Below are 12,370 nucleotides of genomic sequence, written 5' to 3' on the forward strand. Positions count from 1 at the left end.
GGTGCTACTGAAGTAGTATCAAACACATTCCCAAGGCTTCTGCTCACCCCAAGATGATCAGGTTAGCACAGGAGTTTTCTTCTCAGACAAGATGGATGAGTAGATAGTTTAGAAAATTCTCAGTGAAATGCACAACAAATATCCAATGTAACACCTGCCTACACAGTCTGTTTCATTTCACCAGGGCAGTGGAAAACCTACTGAGAGTACCATATGGCTGTCCCAAAGGACCTTCCCCTGTTGTTTTGCTGCTATACTCCTGTGCAGTTATGCTGGTAGCTCTTGTTTAACCTCCAGGGTTTGCTGGGAAACATGAACGCTGCTGCACAACTGTCATCTTAAACGATTTTATAAATAAATAAGGAAGGAATACTCTTGTTCCAGTGGTCTGTTTCGGCTCAGTGGCACAAACTCCAAGCTGTCTAATTCCCCGGGATGTACCACAGCAAGTACAACCTGCTTGAGAGATGAGCTGAAGTCTGATGCAGTGTTATTGCACAAAATGTCCGGGCTTAACTGGCAGAACCTTGAGACTGACACCATCTCTGGAGCCTACAGCGTGATCCAGAGAACTCACTCAAAAAGCTGAGTGTAAGCAACTAGCAAAATATTAGGCCACAGCTCAAATGCCATCTGGATTTGCTGTATTGCTTAAAAGCATTTTGCAAATGCCCTGGTTTTTATATTTCTGGCACTTGATTCAAATCTTGGCAGCTTTACATTTTTTAAGCTTGACCTTGTGGTAGGAATCTCTGACACCAAAGTGAACAAGTATCTGTTACACAACCAGTTGAGTGAATTCCTCAAAGGCTCCAAGTACATTTGTGAACTTCTGAGACAAAAGAATGCAGAATGCGGATCGCAGGAAATATAGAGAGAAAAGGGAAAGCAGGGCTAGGAAATGATTGAATGTTCTAAACCAAGGAAGAGGGAAGATGGGAAATTTATAGCACTATATAAATGATTATTGTTAATAATTAAATTTGCATTTACCTGGCTCACTCACACACACATACATCAGTCCACGTAGTCTATTTTGAGTACAAATATTTCCCCTTTGTAATTAACATCTCCCTCCCATCTTTTAATTTCCCTATGGAGTGATAAAGTGTGTGTGTATACATCTCTAAGATAAAGATAAAGCCTGTACAATCTATTAGGAATAACATAACCTCACAAATGCTGGCAAGAAGATGCACTGTCTATGATACAAACAACTTTTTTTTCTCTGTTTCTTGCTCTGTGTTCCCGCTTTCTCTCTGCTCCCTTTTCCACCCTTAGATTCCCCTCCCTCCCTCTGTGAATTTTCCCCTTGTTTATCGGTTCACTGCCTTTAAACAAAAAGACAAACTCAGCAACGTCCATGGATCAGCCCAGACTTTCAGAGCCCATGTATGGTTTCGCACAAGGCTTGCAAGTTTTCAGAATCAGGCAAGAGCAGTTCACTCCTGCATGAAATTATTTCCACGCTCACTTTGGGATGAGCTGACGACATGGAATGGAAATATTTCCTTTACCAGACAGATTTTCAGGCTTGAGCTCATCCACAGGAAGGCTCTGCAAAGGGAACTCAGGCAGGTTCCTTTTACCTGAGACACGAAGACTATTATTGCCAGGAGGTGACCCTCTCTCTCCCCCATCAATCTAATTCAAACAGAGGCTATATAATTGTGTACGCCATTGTGATCTGCTAAGGATCATTATGGCTAAAACCTCATTGTACTTCCCACCTACAGCAATTACCTGGTACTCCTAATACCAGAGGTTGAAGCTAACTGTGTCCTCTTACCACCTTCCCTCCCAATCTGTACAAGGCTTTCTACATTGTCACATACTCATACTCGTTCCTGGACTCGGGGGAGGTTTATATAAGAAAACCTCTTGCCTCTCAGGAAACTCGTGTGACATACATGGAGCAGGAGCGGGCTCTCAGCAAATTCACTCTGTTTTGAAATATACAAGGTATCTTGTTATATCACATTTCCTTTGCTAGGGCATGATACAAAGTACACAGAAATCAATAGGTGTCTTGGCACTGGCCTGCTCCCCTTATCATTTAGGGGGTAAATAGGGGAAGGGGCCTGCCTTTTCTGCGGCAAAGATGAAAAATACAGTGCAAATAAAACCAGAATGAAGACTGAGAGGCTGAAACGGAAGTGTACAGGGAGAGGGAAGAGAAAATGCAGGCAGGTGGGGGGAAGGGCAGTGGAAGAGCACGACCTGTCCAAGCCAAAGAGATGGTGAAACACAAAAAGGCCCAACGAAAGGAGGCTCCAGTTGAAAGAGGAAAAGGGGAAGTGGGAAGGGAGATACTGAGAGACAAAGAACTGCAAATACAGGTTGAAACTCCCAAATCCGTCATTCTCTCGTCAGGCAGGACAATGGACCTTCCAGGACCAGAGAGTCCCGGGGCTGGGATAAGGAGGAGCCAGCTAGACCAGTGGCAGGAGCCCAGGGCAGGGCAGCCGCAGCTGGTCTGGCAGCAAGGGGGCTCAGCAGCACGCAGGGAGTCTGGGCCGTGAGAGTCCCTCGCCTCAGGAGCAGTGGTGAGGACAGGCCGGGTGGGAAGTCACAGCTGGGGCTGGGTGGAAAGCCAGAGGGCTGGGGAGCAGTGGGTCACTGCTTGGGCTGGGCAGGAAGCTGCAGCCTGGGGAAGCCGTGACTGGGGAGGGGTAGCTGGGACCACGAGCTGGTTGCTGGGGAACCTGCCCGGCAGGAGGGTGTGTGTAGGGGAGGTTGGGAAGCCATGAGCAACAGCAGGGAGGAGAGCCCAGAAGCAGGGGCTGGAGGCCAAGGGCGGGGGCAGAATTAACCTTCCCTGGTCCAGGACCATTCAGGTCCAGAGGATCCTAGAGGGAGGTTGAACCTGTACAATCTAGGGTCCCAATCCTGATTCCACTGGGTCTCCAGGCAGGTTTAGCTCTCACCTGTAGATTCTCTTTCCACGATGAGGACCTAACCGTGCAGCCATCGACTTGTCTTAGGCAACACTCCCAGAGTCTGGAGTGAGACAAACAAACAGGGCAGGGAAGGAAACTGGCAGACAAAAGCAAAGACAACACCGTACTCTAGGGCCTCGGACGTTATTAAATTAGGCTCTGAGCCTGAAGAGAACACAGTGGTCAGCCCACACGTGATGCCCCACTGAAGTCAATGCAAAGTCTGCACAGGGCTGGAGCATTAGCTTTTCAATTCTCTTTTCATGTCACTTAAAAACATTTCAGTTTCTTCCTCCAGTCTTAATCTCAGAACACCTCTCCCACCTGCAACATAATCTCCTCTTTTAAACGTTTTCTGGCTCTCCCCTGAATTAATAAAAAACAATATCTACAGTACTCATCTAGAGTAAGTGCCCTCCTTCAAAGCAGTTTCCAGGTGCCATGAGCAAGCAGAAGCAGATCTAGATTCCCTCTTTAGATCTCACTTGTCTGCAGCTGAGCATGGCTCTTGGGAACCATTTCAAAGGCTGAAGTGTCAGCAACAGAAAGAAAAGAGGTGTGTGGGCGTAAAGTTACTAAATGCAAAACTGTCACGCTCCTTACATTTACCAGTCTGAATATGCATGCACGCAAAAGTGTAGGGCTGGTCTGGAAGTTTGCATTTGGAGCAGAAAACACCTGGAAAAAAAATTAGAAACGAGAGATAAAGAGCCTAGATCCAGATATTTCGATGAAAATGTTCTTTTATCTGATCTATACTTTTATGCCAATAACTCACCCATGGCCACTTCCTTTGATGGGGCCATGATATATCATCCCAGCAAAGGGCACTATGTCAGCTAGGGATATTAAATCCGGTTTCGTTGGCAAACTAGTTAAATGCTAGGTTTTAACTGATTACACAGGTGTGTGGGGAGTAGCTGAGGAGGCTTCTTCATCCCACCCAGGCTAGAGCGGGCCCCCTGCGGCAGACAGCGGCTGTTCTGGCCTGGCTGGAGCGCCCCACCCATGGTGGTCAGTTGGGGGCAGGGAGGGGCTGTTCAGCCCTTACCAGTTAACTGTAACTGGAAAGGCTCATCTGTCTAGAATGAGGCTTACCAGTTAACCAGTTACAGGTCAATTCACCTAATGTCAGCATAGATGCACACATTAGACTGTGTCGCTCAGTAGCCACTGACAACCTAAATTGAGGGCTGGGAACTCATTGGTTACTACCAGGATAAGGCTAGCTGGAGGAAGCTTCATGGGAGAGAGCGAAGATTATTTCTGACCCTTCAACACAAGGGAACTATCTGTTTTTTGTTTTTCAGGTAGAGAACCTGAGGCTTTTGCTGTTAGGCACACCCAAACAGTAGCAGCCGAGAGGAACACTTTATTCTCCTGTACATTCAGCAAAAGGATTGCAAATTTTTACCTCATTGTGGAACTCCCCACTTTCATCCATGACTTCAACTCCTCTAGCTGGAGAACCTCAATGCTACAGATGTGTTCCAATGCCTGACTTTTCAGATACAGTTCCAGGATGCTGCTTTTGACCAATAAAACACTAAGGCTAGGTCTATACTACAGAGTTTTGTCAACAGAAGGGGCCTCCTGTCGACATAACTCAGGGAACGTCCACACACTTAAAGCATTCTCTTGACAAGAACTCTGCATTTCCTCGACAGTATTATTCCTCAAAAATTTGAGACGTAAAAATCTCTAGACAGAATACGGTCGACAAAAGTGCAATGTAGACACTTCTGTCGACAAAGAGGGCTTCCAGTTGCTAGGCAGCCTTCTTTGTAGAGTTGCCATTCCGTTTTTTGGCACCAGAGGGCAGTGCAACCTGGCAGTTCTCTGTTGACAGAGCAAGTTGCATGTAGATGCAATCCATTGGTAGAATACTGTCGACGTTTCCCTGTCGACAGTAATTTCCGTTGACTGATGCTTCTAGTGTAGACATAGCCTAAACGCTTTGGGCACCGGTTACCTGACAGATCACCATGCCGATTATATCATTCCATGGTAGCTGAGGTCAGCTGAGCTGCAACGACTGATCACTTTATGTTGAATGAGAAGGAGGGCACCTTCCTGAGATGACCATGGTTTGGAAACAGGTGTCGCCCACTTCCTCGGTTGCCGTTGTTTGAGTTTAAGGCCCTCTTCAAAGTCTATCTCCGCTGCCACGCTTTGTCTGAGCAGACCAGGTGTGGAGTGCACAGGTGGCAAAATGGAGGAGAACAAATGAAGGTGCAGAATTTTATCTGGGGTATTGGGTGGGGGTTTATTATGGATATATTCCTACTGGGCAGTTGAAGACTGCTCTAACTAAATTATATCAGATAATAACAGAGAGGTAGTCATCTTACTCTGTACTCCAACAAAACAAAGCAGCAGAAATGTAGCACTTTAGAGACTAACAAAATCATATATTCGGTTATGAGCCTACAGCAATGAAAATACATGTCAAACAATTCTAAAGCAATAATAGCACCAGCCAAATTCCCATAAAATGTATGTACTGAGCCAACTGTCAGATATTTAATTCTATCACGTATGAAATGATGAAAGGATTTTTCACATAAAATTTTAAGTATAATACATTAACCTACACATGGGGGAAGAATGTTAATTAGAATGCCTGTCCTCATACAAAGAAGGGAAGATGCTTTTAAGCAAGGTAGGTAAAAGTATAGGACATGCATATATACACTAATATTTTGAGGTCTCGTTCCTGGAAATAGAAGCCTTACACATCGACAGTGATTGTCTACATGTCATAGGAAAATAAAATACACAAATCAATATTGACTAAGGAGTGAATTTGTGACTGAAGTGCCGGATTGTTTTGTAACAAACCTGCACGTTAATGTCAGCTTGTGTTATTTGCTTTTTGCCTTCTTGCTAAACACAGGATGTTGCTAACAAGTACTCTTTCCTAAAAGGTATATTATATACACTGCCCAAACTACTATTCTTTCTTCTGCTTATTACCCATTACAAATAAAAACTCAACTAAACACAGCATTGGCATGTTATACCCCTAAAGAACGGAATGACTTTCAGAAGCATCAGCAGGCTGGCTTCAGATTGTTTTGTAAGTCTTATCCGAGTAGCCTAATAGAGCAAAGAACGCTGATTTACTACTCTCCTAGACACTAGACAAATTCACTATTTAAGACAGCCTTTCAGGAATCTGAACTTTCCATAAGCTCATTATGGAAATCTTGTAAAACTGCTGTTCCATAAGAGATACTGCTGTCAACTGCGATTTCAATGACATAGAATGTACCATAATGAGCCAATTATCAAAATAAATAACAGAGGAAGTTTTGTGAAAAATGCCTTTTTTTTTCCCAACTTTTTCTCTTTCGACAGCCTGTAGTCAGCTTCTCACCCCAATTCTGGCTCCATCACTTTCCCACTTCACATTGGAGATGAAAGAAGGGGAATTGTTGATTCAATATGTCATTATGCCTGAATTTTATTGATGCTATTTCTTTATGCAATGTTCTATCTGGAAAATTCACCAGGGCTCAACAGTCAGAGGGCATGAAGAAATCACCAATATCAAACTCACCAAAACCCCCACAATTTTTTTAAAATGAAGTGGGTTTAATTACTGAAGATGGAAAATGCCATTGATGGAAGCATAGTAAGTGACATTAATTGCGATCTGTGTCACAAATGTCAGTCAAAGCCACAAGGAACTTAGAAACATTTAAGCCAGTTAACATGCTGAAGAAGATGATGATCTAGTTAAGGAAGCAAGGTTACCCAATTTGATTATGACTGCTGTAACTTGCACCCGATGACAAGGGGCACACAGGGCCATCCTCCAGCTGTGAAGATCAGGGCACATGAGCCTGTCACTATACACAGATGTCTTTGACCACTCGAGAGTACCCTAGCTGTCAAGGCACCTGTTGTGAGCTGACTTGCCCTGACCAGATTTCTCTGAAGTATCCATATGGTGCAGAGAACATTCTTCTCAGAAACCAGTTTCCTATCCCCAGCCATGCACGTACTTGGCTTTGACTTGCCACACTGCTCCTGGACTCCTCTGAACTGATTTTGAATGGGCCAGAGTCAATGTGAAGCTTGCCTCACTCTTGGGAACAATGAGAGGAACCCAGCCTTCAGTGGTGACCAGAGACAGCCAATGTCACTGACCAGATCTGGCAGTGGTCTAAGGGGTCTGGTGAGGCTGCTAGAGACTGGCTTGGCAAACTTTGCATCTGGTGAAAAGACTAAGGATCTGATTCTAAACACAGATAATTCTGCATTTAAACAAGCCACATGTTGACTCGTCCTGGTTTGTAAATCACTGCTGATGCCACACCAGACTAATTCATGCACACACCACGCTCTCACAGGGCCCAAGAATTACGCTCTTACTATTAAACCATAGTCAAAATAATTCTAATTTAGGCTGTGTTGATAAAAGAATTCAGACCAGTTGAAGCATACCATTGAAGGACCAATGCCCAAAACAAACACACACTGTTTCAAAGACAAGTGATGAAAATACGCGTAGGCGTCAGAGGTGGCATTCACTCTAACTCAACATAAAGACTGTGCACAAAACTTCATGCCATTTCTCCGCATTGACGTCAGTTTCTCCCTGTTTGCAGAGCTCCTTTCACCCTTCACATTTTAATTTTGAAATCTGATTGACGAGCCTAGAGTTTCTGGAGTGCAGTGCTGTCCACAGACACCTAATTTGCTTTCCATCATTTGTCATGTGAAGCACAAAAGTAAGGAAGGGATTAACATCAATTTTTGTCCAATTCCTTTTGGCCAGCATTGATTCACTCCCTAAATTTGGAGTTCATCACAAGCAAACATCATTCCTACCTAGAACTCATTTGAAAAAAGAAAGGACCCAGAAACATTTTATCAGCAACTCAAATGGGGATCAGACGGACACGTGCCCTTTTTGCTTTCCACACGTCTGTGGAGCTGCAGCACTGTAAATAAGAGTAGGATGTAGCCCAACAGATTTTTCACGTGTCTGAGCTACTGCCATGGAAGCAATGGAAAGGCTGCTATGGGCTTCAATGGGTCCAGATTCTGATCCTCTGCACCTCAGCACATTAAAGATATTTGGGGTTTGCATAAGCCAGGGGCTCAGAATAAGCAGAGGAAGATGCTTCAAAGCTCTGAGTGAAGTGCAAGACGGTATTTTGAGCAAAAGAATTTGGCTGTGAACCAGGCATCTGACCAGAGAGCAGAAGCAGTATGGCTATGTCTACACTAGGTAAAGTAAGTCAACTGCAGATATGCAGTTCTAGCTATAGCAACTGCAAACCCAGAATTAACCTATCTGCGCTTGGCTTACTTGGCTGTCCTTACCGAAGAAGGTCGATGGGGGAGTTACTTCCACTGATTTCCCTTACTCCTCATGTCTCGCATGGAGTACAGGGGTCGACTGCAACCCCTGATAGGTCAATTTTGCGCATCCCTACCAGATGTACAAAACTGAACCCTGGAAAAATCAACTCTGAGTGGCTTGATCTTCCAGGCTAGTGTAGACATAGCCTATGTACTTTGCTTTTGTAAAGGTGGGCTTCAGCTGCAATTTAGCAAAAAGACCCTGTGAGCCGTGTATTGCTCACTCGAGTGGAGGTGATGACCCCACAGTGAGCACCAGTGCTAGTCACTGGGCCCCCATAGAGGCGTTTTCATTTTTGCTAAGTTCTATGTGACTATATTGGGGTGTTCAGGTGTTTGCCTGTTGAAAGAGAGAGAGAGAGAGAAAGAGTGCTAAGAACAAAGAGGAGCATGCTAAGAACAAAAAGAGTTATTGCCATCCAAGGAAGGATCAAGTTTGACCACTCATGGGACTTTTGAGAGGTTAAAAGGCCTTCTGCCAACCTCAGGTGGCATCAGATGTTCACAGAGCTATGTTAGGAGAGGCGGGAATCAAAGGACAGGAAGAAGGAGTGGGTGGAAGTGAGGCAGAAAATGTACACATTGAATCCTACTAAGATCTCTCTTAACTACCCAAAAGATCAACATGGTCAGCCTCAATCTTCCAGGGTTTGAGTTTGCGCACCTAGTGGGATGTGCAAAATCAAACTATCAGAGGCCAACAGTTGACCCCTGTACTCTTCAATCTCACGAGGATAAGGGAGGTCGATGGGAGAATGTTTCCCATTGACCTCCCTCATTGAGGTTGGCCAGGTAAGCCGACTGTAGATAAGTAGATTCTCGCTATGCAATTGCCATAGCTGGAATTGCGTATCTATGATCGACTTTAAGGTCTAACACAGGCATGACCTGAAGCTTTACAAATCATCCTTGCAAAATTAAGTTTTAGAGCGAATTCCTGGCCTCACTGAAGTCAGCAGGAGTTTTTCCATTGAATTCATTAATGGCATGATTTCACTTTTAAATGTCACCAGGGTCAAAAGAACTCATCTTCTGATAATGGCAAAATGCAAAAGAGAAAAGCAAAAGAAACATCAAGCAAGCAACAGCCCCTCCCCTGTTTTCATAAAGGGTACAATCCCTGACAGTAAATGCACTGCTATTTTTCGAGAATTTCTATCTCCAGCAATTCCAGATTTAGCAGACTGCATCAAGAGCAATTTTGGCCCACAGATTCTGAACACATTTATGTCATTGGTTTGGAAGGTGATCCCTGCCTTCCTAGCACCCACCTTCATACAGGTCATGCCCAGTTGTAATAGTTGGTTCCAGATGCCATGTTCAATTCTTTCCTTCACCATCTCTATCTCCATTTCCATCTGCTGAGATCTGGGATTTCTGGTTGGTCTATGCTGTGTTACATAAAGCTTCACATTATTACTTTAAAAGCTTGCTGCTTAAACTGGGGATGAGGGAAACTTTTCTTGCATCTCATCATATTGAGAACCTGCTCTTGCTCCAAGCAGTAAACTCTCCCTGACTTCAGTGGGCGAAGGATCAAGAACTGACACCATAAATCACTACAGTTAGATAATGGCATCCGTACAATAGTATAAAGAAATATAAGTAATCTAGCCCTTAAACATCAAACTCATTCCTGCCTTTCTTGGTGGCTCTCACCTACAATGGAGATTTCAAAATGATTTTTGTCTTTGGTTTCCCTGAAGGCCACGTGATGCCATGTCTCTCTGTTTCAGATTCTGATGGCAGGCACAGTAAAATGCAGGAAAGAGGCTGGCCTGGTGCAGTGCAGGCATTTATCATCGCATAGTACCCAATAACTGATCCGGAGGGTAATAGTGTGAACAGATTTTTTTTTCCTACAGTGCTTGAAGACAGCAGTCTCTGGAGAGCCTGTTAAAGAGGCTGCCCCTGTTTGTCCCTGCTGGCACACAGGGGCTGGTAAGCCAGGAGGACAGGCCAAAAGGGAGCACATAGGCAAAACCCCACAACCTCTGACATAAGGATATAAGGTACAGCTTGAGCCCTACTGTACTCGGGCTGTTTCTAGCTGCAAGAATGGACATTGCTTCCGATGTTCCCGCTAATCTTTTCCTTCCATGTACAGATGTTTTTCCATCCATGTGTGGAATAAACTTCTATGAGCACCAAGGCATGTGCGTGTGCCCCACCAGTAGAAATTGAAAACCTAGCTGTGCGCACTCTCAGCAGAGCAGAACTGGAATATCTCCCGAGCAGCCGCATAAGCGTCCAGCTTACAGGGTCCACGGCTGGGAAGCCACAGACATTCAGGCATAATTTGGAACAGCCTATTTCATGTTGTGCCAAGGCCAAACTGGTCCTCAGCTCTTCTGAGAATCCAGGGTCTGTAAAGCTGGTGCAGACCTGTCTTTCTCCCTAACTCCTGCCTGCATGGACACTAGTCAGCTGAGGCACTGTATCAAAACCCGAGGAGCTCTTCGATTAGAACCGCCACCCAGTTCCTGGCTCAAACACTTAAGAGCATCTACGCAACATCCAAACTATTCCCAGATACCAACCACAAAGAAAAGCAGGTGTTTTCTCTTGCATTTCACTGCCCCTCTGCCCTGCGCCCTTCATGTTGTGTCTTCTGCATTATACGATGCCACACAAGGCTGTGCACTGATAAAACCAGTCTTAACTAGCCATGCGAGGTGAATAATGATACCTGTTGACAGGAACTGTGAGGAGAGAAACCACAGTGATCCAAACACTCACTCACTTGGAGTGGATAACTGACCTCTTCAAATATGTTGTGTCAAACTATCCTCTGATGGCTCCACGCAAAGCTTAGACTATCGGCCTCCTCCGCTGAGGCGGCGACCCACAGCAAGGCTCTAATGAGGGGATCTCTCAGTATTTCCATTATTAGAGACACGCCATATGGACTGCTGAATGCCCAGCTGGCCACATTTCTACTCCCATCCGCTGTTTTTTTTTTTCAGGGGGTTTACTGCTTGGCCACAAACACACGCTGCTGGTTGAAACTTGGCAAGCAGGTCCTTAGCCTTGGGTGGTGTTGACAGCTTTTGGAGCCTGGAGTTAATGATATTTCGGCCTGTAACTCACAAAGGGGTTGGGTTTTCTAAGCAGAAATATGGGATGCCTCTTAACCCAAAACAGGCGTTATGGAAAACCAGCCAAGCTTTCTCCCTTTGTCACAACAGTCCTTACCACACATGTCCAGCAGTTTCACTGATCCGATCGGCTGACAGCAGCTTCATGGATGAGGGTCCATGTTAATCTTAACACAAACTGTGGAAATCAAACTAGAGTAGAATGATAAATATTCTAAGAGGAGTAGCCGTGTTAGTCTGTAGCTTCACAAACAAGGAAACAAACCAAGCAGCCCTGTAGCACTTTAAAGACTAACAATTTTATTTATTCGGTCATGGGTGGGACCCATGAAAGCTCATGACCTAGTAAATAAAATTGATAGTGTTTAAGGTGCTACAGGACTGCCTTTTTTTTTTTTTTAAAAAAAGAGTAGAATTAGTTCAGCAGTCTTGAACTCAAATTTCTTTGCCTGTTGCAGTTTGTCTTACTGAGTTAAAACACAGATATGGCCCCGCGTGGGCTTGGAAACATATTTGCCCTGTGTCCACATCAAGTGTTAGACACACGCCTCAGTTTACAATGACAGAAGTTTGGTTGCAGTTTTGGCTCATTTCCGTTTCAAGCAGACATCGGAACAATAAAATGGCTTCTACAGAACCTCAGTTGGAGTTTTTGTCGAGGTCCCACTATACACGACTTTCCACAAGTTGTGGGCCTCTGATAAAAGGGTTTGGATTTGCCCATCTTCAATTTCTCACTTAGAGGATTATATAGCATAGCATTTAACACATATTACTTAAACCTTTGTTAATACTACCTAGAGCAACCATATTGCTTTGTCCCAAACATGGGACAGGGAGATATGGGGGGAGGGCTGGCTCCTCCCGGCTCCACCAAGCCCCAGGGAGCAGGGAAGGAGATGGCAGCCACCGGCGCTCCCCAGAAGCCCCAGGGAAGTGGCAGCTGCCCATGCTCCC

General features: G+C 44.8%; 1 protein-coding gene across 5 annotated transcripts in view; it reads right to left on the minus strand.

The window, feature by feature from the left end:
* The window catches only part of FGF13 (fibroblast growth factor 13), a 357,392-nt gene that overhangs the window by 49,039 nt on the left and 295,983 nt on the right, over window positions 1-12,370 (minus strand). The window lies entirely within an intron of this gene.

Source organism: Carettochelys insculpta, chromosome 13, assembly GCF_033958435.1.
Source record: "Carettochelys insculpta isolate YL-2023 chromosome 13, ASM3395843v1, whole genome shotgun sequence".
NCBI classification, from domain to species: domain Eukaryota; kingdom Metazoa; phylum Chordata; order Testudines; family Carettochelyidae; genus Carettochelys; species Carettochelys insculpta.